This window comes from Muntiacus reevesi, chromosome 7 (assembly GCF_963930625.1).
Source record: "Muntiacus reevesi chromosome 7, mMunRee1.1, whole genome shotgun sequence".
In the NCBI taxonomy this organism is placed as follows: domain Eukaryota; kingdom Metazoa; phylum Chordata; class Mammalia; order Artiodactyla; family Cervidae; genus Muntiacus; species Muntiacus reevesi.
Genome location: NC_089255.1, coordinates 86343431 through 86355655, shown reverse-complemented (window position 1 = coordinate 86355655; position 12225 = coordinate 86343431). Strand labels below are relative to the sequence as shown.

At 42.2% G+C, this 12225-nt stretch overlaps 1 protein-coding gene across 3 annotated transcripts in view; it reads right to left on the bottom strand.

Moving 5' to 3' along the window:
• NRXN3 (neurexin 3) overlaps positions 1-12225 on the bottom strand; it is a 1687603-nt gene that overhangs the window by 1276581 nt on the left and 398797 nt on the right. The gene's annotated exons all lie outside the window — the stretch shown is intronic.

Here is a 12225-nt window from a genome sequence, read left to right as displayed (position 1 = left end):
ATGCAGACTCTCTTTCAAGACTGTATTCTAGACACTGGGGGCCTATAATTTGCTACCCCAAGAGCCCCAAGTATGTTCCCAGGGCTTGTGTGGGCCTCTTCCCTGGATCAGTTTTCTGAAGGCAAATCATGCCTGTCAGTGTGCACGCCTCAAGGTCTGAGGACTAGCCCTGGGGTCTATTTGTACAGGTCTACACAGACCTTGGCCACGTGGGTGGAGGAACCCATGTGCATTTATACCAGGGCCCTGTGATGAGCGATGGAGCTAAGAAGGGGTGAAGGCCACAGAGCCAACCAGAGGGGCTAGCTCTACCTATGCTGATATTTCCTGAAGCAGAACTCCGAGGAATCTGAAAATGCTAAATGTGAACCTGCCTTAACCAAGTAGTTTCGAGGCTCTATTTTCCAAGGTAAGAGGATAGAAAGTATTTGATTTAGCTATTTGTTGACTTTTAACTTAGACACTCAGCATGCACACTTCCATTTGTCCTCCTCTCAGGCAACCCCACTTAGAGTGGATGACTTCCCTGGTGGCCAGAGGTAAAGAATCTGCCTACCAATGCAAGAGACTAGAGTTCAAAGTCCGGGTGGGGAAGATCCCCTGGAGAAGGTAATGGCAACCTGCTTCAGGATTCTTGCCTGGGAAATCCCATGGACAGAGGACCCTGGTTGGCTACAGTTCATGGGCTCATAAAGTGTGGGATACGACTTAGCCACTATACAACAACTTCATATCAGGGTTGGTCAAAAGCACCTCTCAACAAAAGGAAATGAGCAATAATACAAATTTAGATATACAGTTTCCCTTTAAAGAGGGGTGGGGTGGGGTGGGGCTACAAAGTAAAGTTGAGGAAATTCTATTTTTCCTTCTAGACCTAACCAAAGCCAGTCCACCTTATCTCAGATCCTTATTGACCATCATAGCCCTTGGTAAGCTCCTTAAGGAAAGTCAAATAAATATTTTCTCATCATGAGGTAAAGGAGTCACTCTCATGATGTGAAGAGATGACCACCCGATATATAGTATTAAGTTCATCATAGCATCACCACATCATTAATGTGAACCTCAATGTCACACTCCAAAGAATGAAAGAAGAGATTAAGTGTGTCCTATGTCTTCCAGAGGGCCTCAGGGATATGTACACACCTGCACATTTCTGTTTGCACACACACTGCTATAAGCAAAAGGGACTTGTCCACCTCTAAGTGACCACGGTGTTGCTTACACATATAAGTAGTGAGAACTACTCAGCACGTAACCCATGCCAGATGTATTTTACCAAAATGAGTCCTCCCAAAATCAGAGTAGATATTTGGCACTATACTACATGTTTGAAACAGGCCCATCCATCCAATGCCCTAGTGCCCTACTTTCATTCTCTCTCTTCCCATTTCTGTAGAAATAGTTTTGTTAGAATTCAACTGGACAAGCTCTTTTGTACAGTAGACCGGAGATGGCCCTGATTTACAGCAAAAGATGGCAAATCAAATGCAGGTATCACTGCTAAGCTCTCTTCCTAACAATGCAAATGTACGCACAACCAACTACTATGCCTGTCGTTGGCACCCAATATGGTGTATTAGTGGGTGTCTTCTATAAACATTTAAGTTACACCTGTGTGCCCAGTGAACTGAGATAAATGAGCAAGGAAAGGAGTGCTTCTAAAGAGAAGCCTCAATTAATTATCGAGTACCCTTCAAAGGGGAAAGGCCTGACACACAAGAGCAAGGCCCCAGGATATTATTTAATGTACTATGTGGCTGGCGCTTAATATTTTTTCACATAATTAGACCAAGGAGTCTGTCAAAATAATAAATTTTAGCGTTAGAAAAGATTTTAGAGATTGCCTGATTTAAAACAGTCTTTTTTTTTTATTACGGTAGAAACTGATGACTAGGAATAAGTGAGTTGCCCAAAACCAGTTTGTCCTACTCTGGACTTCTGCTGCCTCTAAACTTTTCTCCAAATATCAGTTACCTTTCGCCCTTCATTCTGGATATACCACCTGCTCTTATCTTGCTGCTCAAAGGGAAGGAATGGTTCCACTGAGCCCATGTGTTGATTTACAAACCACCCCAAACCTTGAATAAACTAAGCCAGAGACCTATTCCTCCTACCCCCACGTAAATCACACTTCCTCACCAAAAGAAATGCTTCTCTTTTCCTCCTGGAATCAGTGTATTTAAAATTAAAGAACTTATTTTATGTAGAAGGCCACAGGAGAAAAATGACATCATTAAGAGGCTATCACAGTAAATAAATAAGAAATAAAACCAATGAGAGAAAAAACTATGCAAATCACACATGTATTTATGCTAATACCCATGCAAATTCATCAGTGAAGATTTTATGCATCCTTGAGAGTATATTACTTTGCAAATATCTGCTCAGTGGTAAAGAACCTGGTGAGTCAGAGAGGTGAGTTCAATCCCTGGATCAGGAAGATCCCCTGGAGAAGGAAATGGCAACTCACTCCAGTGTTCTTGCTTGGGAAATCCCATGGACAGAAGAGCCTGGTGGGCGAGAGTCCATGGGGGCCAGAAAGAGTCAGACAGGACTTAGCTGCTAAACAACAACAACAGTGAAAACTGCTACAGCAGTTGACAGCCATCTAACTCCTTTCATTCAATGATGAACTTCCCCAATTTAACCATTTCTCTAGACTGGAGAAGGCAGTGTCATCCTAGACACCATGTATCTCCTTCACATGTCAGTGAACAGTAGACCACTGAAAGCTACTTCCTGAATTGTATTCTAGATAAGCAAATCACATCATTTCTAATTCACCAGATCCTTTCCCCTGTATTGTTTACAGGAAGGAGAGGCATTAGCAGTGAGTGACCCAGTCTTCAAAAGAGCAAACAAGGGCTTGCCAGGAGAAAGACTGAGGACCTGGAAGAAATTGTTCCTTTGCATACTCTCAAAACTGACATTTTTCTCCTAAGAGCCCGAATTGTCTTAATTTCCTTCCAGTGGCTAAAGCTCAAGCACTTTCTTATCACCTTGAAAACCATACTAAGTTGATAGTGAGTATAACTAAAAGGTGCCAAACCAAATAGTGACAAATACATTTCTAAGCCAATTCAATTCTCCAAACTCTCCATTAGAAAGATGTAATACTGCCCCCAAATCTGTTTTCTATAGTGAGTGTTTACACCGAGAAGGAGGTTGAAGAGACAGCGAAGTCACCTTGTACGTATGCAGGCTAAACAGGTAGAGAAAATGAATGCAGGGGATTACGTAACACAGCACACAACGGCTTAGTGTAAAGCTATAGCTTGGCAAGAAGGCAGGTGCTGAAATGGCTAATGGACTGTGTAGATTCATTTAGATTATATCACTCCAAAGTTTACAATCAATTGCATAAGTGTTAAAATAAAAATGTTACTCTCACTGCATGAAAAGCAGAGCTCAACCCTGTATGACAACAAATCGTTTGCCCATTACTTCTAAGTGTCCAATTGATTAAACACTAGATGCAATCAAGATAAGTATAACTCAAGGTTTTGAATCTGTTTCTATAGACATATAAACTGATTTTTCAAATGACTTATTAATCCAAGGACTGATATATACACAGCATTATTAGGCATTTACTCAGTTCTGTTTCCTACTCTCTCCCCCCAAAAAAATCCAACTACTGATTTATATATCAATAACTCTATTTCTCTGAGAAATTCCAAAATAGATTAAAATAGCCTTTTTTTCTTTTACTGTGGAACTTAAGAAGTGTAAAGAAATACTTATCTCTGTTGAATTGGGCCTGTGGTTACTGATACCTTGATGTCTTAGGCTGTGAGATTAAGAAATAGGAACTTTATTCTAAAGGTCCTGAGGAACCAATGCCTAACTTTACTGACAGGATGGAGGGTCTCATTTGCATTTTTAAAATATGAGATTATGCAATCCTGCTTCTGTTGGGTTGAGCGTGAACTGGGAAGAAATGAGAGCTGAAGGCAGAGAGCCCAGTGAAAAGAAGACAAAACACATTTGAACTACTCCTTCGGGGGTGCCTGAAACTGGCTCAACCCGAACGTTGATATAACCCAGTGAGGTTTGCATTTCACTGGACAAGAATGGAAGCAAAAGTTTCTAGAAGGGACAACCTAGACAGAGATTCTAAAAACCTGGAGACCATAGGAAGAAGCCAAAGTTGGGCTACTTTAGATGCAAATGCAGCCATGGAAAGCCAAGGGCCAGAGGTTAAAATGTGAGGACAAGAACACAGCACTGGGCAAGAAAGGGCTCAGGTGAGAACAGGTCAGGAATGGGCAAAGTGAAAAATGAACGTGCTAGTCGCTCAGCCGTGTTCGATTCTTTGCGATCCCATGGACTGTAGCCCACCAGATTCCTCTGTCCATGGGATTCTCCAGGCAAGAGCACTGGAGTGGGTTGCCATTGCCTTCTCCAGGGGATCTTCCTGACCCAGGGATCAAACTCAGGTCCCCTGCATTGCAGGCGGATTATTATCACCTGAGCCACCAGGAAAGCCCAGGAAGGAGTTAAAGGGGATTCTATTCACTATTTTTTTTAAATATGATATATTTCCAAATGCTTTCATAACCGTTCTTTGTATTTCTTCAACAGTCTGGGAGGTTACTTTGCTATGCGTACACCAATGCAAGGAAGAGGGACCCACAGTTTCCATAGGTTATCCAAGGCACTTGGAAGCATTTAGAGCAGTTCCAAAACCTCAGAACTCTGATTCTCATTCCATCACTTTTGCCACCAAAGCCCACCACCACTCTCATCAGGAACTCAAATTCTCAGAGAAGTAGGAGTCTGGCCCTTTGTCTGATGTCTTGCAACTGCATGAAGTCCCTTCCATCAAAAGGAAAAATCACTGACAATGACAGGTAAGCGCCACTCAGGCAGCAGGAGCCCAAGCAGGGGATCCGGGAGTGGGGCCAGCTCATCTCAAAATTCCCTGTAGGGGCAGGGTGGAAAAAGCCAGACTGAGATCACACTCTTCACCCTCATCAGAGAAAGAGCCTTAGAAATGGAATGTTTAGATGCCACTTAGGAGAGCCTGTTAGAATGCCAACACCTCTAGGGTGGGCGTAACTGCTGGGCCCAAGCAGAACACCTGTGGTGCTCTAGAAAGAAGCAGGAGCGAGCTTCCTGAGGACAGGTTCCAGAGACATAGGCAAAACTGTTCTCCTCTTTCACCTGCACCCCAGTGTTCACCAGAAAGGGCTTCCCTGGTGGCTCAGAGGGTAAAGCATCTGCCTGCAGTGCAGGAGACTGGGGTTTGATCTCTGGGTCGGGTAGGTCCCCTGGAGAAGGAAATGGCAACCCACTCCAGTACTCTTGCCTGAAAATTCCATGGACGGAGGAGTCTGGTAGGCTACATCCCATGGGGTCGCAAAGAGTTAGACACGACTGAGCGACTTCACTTTACTTTTCAGTGTTCACCAAAGTACTGTTTACAATAGCCAAGACATGGATATAACCTAGGTGTCCACTGATAGAAGAATAGGTAAAGATGTGGTACATATGTACAATGGAATATCATGCATCCATTAAAAAGAATGAAATAATGCCATTTGCAGAAACATGGGTGGATCTAGAGAGTGTCATACTGAGTGAAGTCAGAGAAGAAGAAATATTGCATGGTATCCCTTATATGTGGAATCTAAAATGAAATGATACAAATGAACTTACAAAATAGAAACAGATTCACAATGATTGCTGGGGGTGAGGGAAGGATGGGGAAAATGGATAGTTAGGGAGTTTGGACAGGTACACACTGCTATATTTTAATATGGATAACCAACAAGGTCCTACTGTACAGCCATGGAACTTGGCTCAGTGTATGTGGTAGCCTGGATGACAGGAGAGGAGTTTGGGGGGGAGGAATGGATACAGATATATGTATGTCTGAGTCCCTTTGCTGTTCACTTGAAACTATCACAACATTATTTATCAGCTGTATCCCAAAATAAAATAAAAGGTTTTTCCAAAAAAAAAAAAAAAAAACCCTGCTCTCATTTTTGAATCTTCATCCTTCAATAGGCCTCTGCGGCAGCATGGTACTTTATTCTGCACTGATGCAAAGATAACCCCAGCTGGCCATCCTGGCCTGGCCCACCCTGGAGCTAATGAGCCTCAAAATACAATATGAGCTGCTGCTGCCCTCCCTGGCAGACAAAGGGAGGTGGTCCTGAGGCTGACATGCTGACTCCGTTCCTCTGACCCACAGATTCAACAGGGTTTTGTCTCTCTTCCTGGGGTGTAGTTGCAATGAGAGGTTTCAGGGTCTATGTTGTAAACTAGCACATCACCCAATTCTCTCCAAGTGAAGAAGCCCTGAGGAGGATGGGAGATGTACAAGCCCAAGGCAGGGGGGTACAGAAAGCAGAAATAAACTTCTTGAGAAGACCACGATTCCACAACCATTCTACTCATCACTACAGGGGCTGCATCTCCACTCCATCTGAAAGTCACCCTGAGGGAAAACGCCCGTTTGAGTCATTTGCTGGCAAAGGAACAAGTTAAGGTGGATGGGTGTGAGTCTGTTCACACACAATTCTGTTTTCCACGCAACCTGTTAAGTATCTAACATACAGAACAACTTCCACCTCTAAAGGCTTCTTACAAGTTATGTGTGGACACCCAAGTTAGCGGTTGGGCTATGAGAGGACCATATCTGCAAAAATGAGGGAAAAGCAGAAATCTTTCTAGAGGGAATTCTGTTAAACATCACCTAAGGACATCTCCTACTAGACTTAGGGAAGGAACATACTGAGTAAGAAAGAAAAAAAGGACTGCACAAGTGACTGCCCTCTTGCTTCTTCCAGTCCCATTTCCCTTACAATGTATTTCAGGGCCAACCGAAGCATTGGGATGGACCAAACTGCAGAGCCGCCCACCAAGGACAAACAATGAATCCTTTACCTGCCACACCCCCAAACAGGTATCTTAAATGCAGAGTGCACCAGCAGACGGCAAATTGTGTCATTATGAGCAATGCTGCACCACAAAAGAAAACACACACAGGAGACCTGACCTCCTGAGGCCATTTCAAATCCTTGTCCACAGGCTCTGTAGGAGAGATACAGCAGAGAAATAAATGGACTTTTCCACGCTGCCTGGGTCACTCACTAGCCTGCAGATGCTCCTTGAAAGTGATGAGAAGGAAAACAGTAAATCAAGTTGTCACTTGGAAAATAAACAGGCAGGATCCTGGCGAGGGGAGCTGCCTCAAGTCCACAAAAGAACGGCCTGGAACATCACGCTTCACTGAAATCACTAGAAAGCTAACAGCATCCTGAAGACGGCATAGCTCTCAATGGTATTATAATAAAAGCTAGATTTTCTGTTTATTCATTCAAGGAATAAGTATTTCCAGGTACCTACTGTGCATCAAGTGAGGTACCCAGTGTTGAATACACTAGAGCCACACAGAAACCCTGTGAATAGGAATTATTGACCAGCATTTACTGAAGAAGAGAAATTATAAAGCGGAAAAAACTCGAATGCCAGACCCTGCCATGGACTCACGTTAAACAGGGCATCTTCCTGTAGCTCAGAGTGCAGGGGAACTGCGAACTTGATGACATGGAATTTAATAATAAGGCTTTGAAATGGACAGACCTGGGTTTTACAGCCAGCCCTAGAATTTACCTAACTTTGTGGAACCTCAGCTTACTATTTAACTTCTCTAATCCCTGCTTTCCTAGTCTACAGAATGAGAAAAACATATTTCACTGATTCACTATGAGACATGAATCAGATTAAGTTCCTGGCCCAGTTCCCAGCCCTAGATGCGTTAGCTGTCGCTGTTGTTGTTGATAATGCACATATAAAAAGTGATTAGAAGTGTAAGAGATAATATTTACAATTATTTTAATTACAATTTAATTACAATTACAATGTAAGTGTAAATATTTTAGAGGTGATATGGGTCTTGATGTATGAGTAAAAGTTCACCATACAAAGAAAGGATGACGTTCTAGTTAAAAGAAAAAATGTATTCACTGGTAGGATCATTAGAAAAGCATGGGGTGCCCAGGGGATGGTGAGAAATTCAGTGTGGGTAAAGTAGCAGGCCTGTGAGGCTAAAGCTGCAGGTAGGAGCCTTATGAGTCATATTCCTGGGGCACGGGGATGGAGAACCGGCAGAGGAGAGCTTCCGCTCATGAGTGTGTTGCATCAACAGGTCCAGCGGATGGACTGCCTAGAGAGGTAGAGAGGAATCCAGGAGACACCGCCAAGAGAGAATGCAATGACGGAGGGGCCCTGACCTGAAGCAATTGTGTTGCATCTCCCTGCCAGCCCACTGATAATAATTTATGTAATATGCTGTGCCTTTTATTTACCATAACCACCAGATCTACATGAGTTAAACTGTAATTACACTTCTTTCAACTACCGGCTTCTCATTTGAATTGTGGGTCAGACAATCATTGAACACAATGACACACTCTTGTAGAGGGAACACCATCTTCATGTCCCATGCCTTCAGGAAAGCATTCCCACCCCCCACCGCACCCCCGACTCTCCAGAAGGCAGTCGTTTGGAATGACACGTTGACCTTGCCTCGTTTACCCAGCATCCTCCAAGGAGAGAAGCCATCTGTCCGCTCGGTCTGACGCCCATGGATCCATATTTCTTAATTCGGTGGTCACTACTTCCATGTGACTTGTCTTTCTCTCTCCTTCAGCTCTGCCCCTCCTAAGATAATCATGCATTCTCCTCTAGACTCCCTCACGCAGTGAAATCTATCAGGGTAGACTCTGCCCCGACATGAGAAGGCCTGGGGTTTTCTAACTCTTCAAACTATGGCTGAGTGATTGAGTTTAATTCAGGGGGAAAATTACCAGGAGGCCCGGTAGGGCTGCAGATCAAAGGCACATTCTCTAACCCAGCTCTCCCAGCACTGGAACTAATGTCTGGATCCTTGACCTGACTGCCAGCTTCACTCTTGTGTCTGCTCCTCAATTAATTCAGGACACTATGGTTGTCAGTTGTCACCTCAGACAGCCAGTGCCTGGACTGCTTTCACACTCTGATTGCGAAGATACTAGACATACCTGGAACCACATGAGGGCAATGATAAGTAAATATAATGATTATATCAATAATTCCAAAGCCAGCTCTGTGCCACTGTGTTACTAAGATGCATTTCTTGAAGTTACACCAAAGATATGGGTGAATAGAACGGTAAAAATTTAACCAGAGTCACATACTTGAAGATAAATTTTAGATTGAGTTTTGATGTTTTTGAATAAAAAAATACAGAAAATACACACATCCACAGACCTATATAACCTTTCACCCTTGGCCCAGCCCTCAAAGAATAATCTGCATGTTTGTTTTTTTTTAACCAGCATCTTTTATCAAAGTTACACAACAACTAAAGCAATTGTACAGAGGACCTAACACCTCATTGTTAGACTATATTCTACAGAGTTGATGAGGACAAAGGGACACAGAGTTCCTTAGATAAGGTTCTAGGGACACAGAGGAGGAGAGGAGAGGATGGGAGACTGTAACTTTGATAAAAAACAAAATTAATAATAATGAAATACATCCACAATGATCCTAGAACAGGAAGCAGATCATCTAAAATGATTTTTTTTACAGTGGTACTAACCCTGGCACTAATTGCTAACTAAATTACATACTCACTGTATTCACATATAATGTTCAGGAAGGAACATAAATGTCACAAAAAGTTCACAGAATTTGGGAAAATTCAAACAGATATTAAGATATATAGAAGCAATACATGCATTTTTAAGTTCACATGGAATTTTAAAATACTTATGTCTGTAAAATTTCTCTTTTCATTCAAGATGAAAACAAGCAAAAAGTCCTCCATAACAAATCATCACTGTAGCATCATAAGAAACCTTGGAAGATGACCTAATCTATCTCTTATCTTAATAAGTCTACATCTAAATCATCTAATTGGTGAAACTCTCTACCTTTAAGTATCAAAAAAAAAAAAAATGATTCGGTGTTACGTGAAATTTCCTACAAACATTTCAGGAGCTCAAATGATTCCTAGTCCAAAATGACTAAAAGATACTGAGAGACTGCCAAGCTTCATTTGAGTGATCATGAATTAATCAATACAAGGTATTAAAGACTTTTACCAAATATTTCCTTCATTCAGCCCAGAATAAACAGAAAATAATGAGTATAAACTGTGTGTAGCCAATAAATTTTACTTCCACTGATTTATACACACATACACACACATAATGATCACTAATCATTATATATTACAGCACTATTCATATGCTACAAAAAGAGAAAAAAATCTACGCATCAATTTCACATGGCGTTTACTTCTGGGGAGGGAGAGAAGAAAGGAAAACAGGGAGCTATTCAACAGGATTGTATTTATAAAAGGACATAAAGCAAAAATGGCAAAACATTAAGATTTGTTCCATATGGGCAATAACTAAGCCAATGTTTATAACATCCTCTACCACAGGGTCTGTTCTCTTTTATGTTTGAAATATAAGCATTCATTTTTAAAAAGTTAAATCCCTGCAGATGATTCTGATAAATACCTAAATCACCAGATAAATCTTGAACAATCCTTTGGCTATTTACAGGTAGATATCAACTCCTCCCCTATATCTTTGTGAGTGGCAAATTTTCATAGCTTTTCGAAATTTCCCATGTACCCCAAAATGTGCTAAATGAAGACTGAATTGAAATGAGCTGATCACAGCATTGCTAAGGTAACCAGTTCTTCTCCTGCCTTGCCCACTCCTGAAGACCCACTGCGAAGTGCCTCAGCATCCCAGGGCTCAGCCTGGCTTCTTAGGAGGAAAGAGGGGAACAGCTGACGGAAGTGAGGGGAGAGAAGACACCTGTGTTTGCCGCCGTGTGATGGCCCCACAGCCAAAGCTGAGGGTGAGAGAAGGCTGGCTGGGGTCTGGGGGACCTGATAAGTCTCCACACAGGCCTCCCAGCGACAGAATAAAATCACTCTAGTTCTTTAAGAAAATCCCCAGGGAGAAACCTGAATCCTTGCCCATCCCTTTGGCCTTCCAGGGCAGCAGGCAGCCCAGCCTCCTTTGTTAGCACTGGGGGCTCTAGCCTGCAAGTCTAGACAGAACGGCTGGTTAAAAGGCCCTGGAGTCAATGCCTGGACAAGATCAATAAGGCTTTTTATGGCACAATGAAAACTTTCTATTTTGTTAAATGTGGCTAATCTACCATTTCTGCAGTACCCTTAAAGCTTTCAGAGCTGAGCACTCGAGCCAAGGTGATTAAAACCCCGTTCAGAGACACAAACTGCGGAACTATGCCAATGCAGAGGTACAAATCCTGGAGACGTGGGCTGCATCTTCTTTTATGATGAAGCGTGCATTTCCTTTTCCTCCTGTAGGAATAACGGTGCCAGTAGGAGATGGGGTCTGATCCTGACAAAAATGAAAACTGCCCCATGCCAGGACTCTCAGGAAGGGACAGATGATGCTCAGGGTCCAATGTAACTAAACAAAAGGGTTTAGCTTTTAGTGAACCTGGAGGTGGATTAGGATGGGGTACGCTGAAAGGGGGTGGAGAGGGAAAGTTCTCCAAAGTGCAGGCAGACTTACAAATCAGCGACTTAATTCAGGAAACCTAAATAAAGGAGAAAATCTTCAGTGGCTGCAAATTCAATTATAAATTGAACTAAATAGAACTAGAATAAAGTGCTTATTTCATTTGCATCATTTCTTCACCTCAGACTATTAGTAGAGTTTTTTTAACAGGTAGAATTTTTTTTTTTTTTTTTTTGCCATTGTGTAAAAAGGACAGGTATTAATATTTATTGAATCTGTATTATGGTCCAGGCTTTAACACAGAGAGAGTCTAAATAAACAAACACTACACACATAGTATCTGACAAGAATTGACCAAGACTTTTTTGGTGATTGGAGCTATAAGAATTCAAAACACTAACCACCAGAACCAAAGTATTATTAATAGAAATAACATATCTGTGTGTTCATATGTCATCTGGAAGGAGAGCCTTTTTATTGGAATACTTGGTATGTTTCTTATCTAACTCTCATAGAAACCCTATGAAATAAAGTTTTATTAGCCCCATTTCACAGATGATAAAACTGACATTCACAAGGGGTGAAATACATGTACAACACTACAGCTAGTATGAAGCAGATTCAAAATATACACCAAGGTCAACCTCACAACACTGTATACTTTCCTTGAGATCATGCTGCCTCCTGCTGAGGGTTGGGTATATTTTACAAAGGG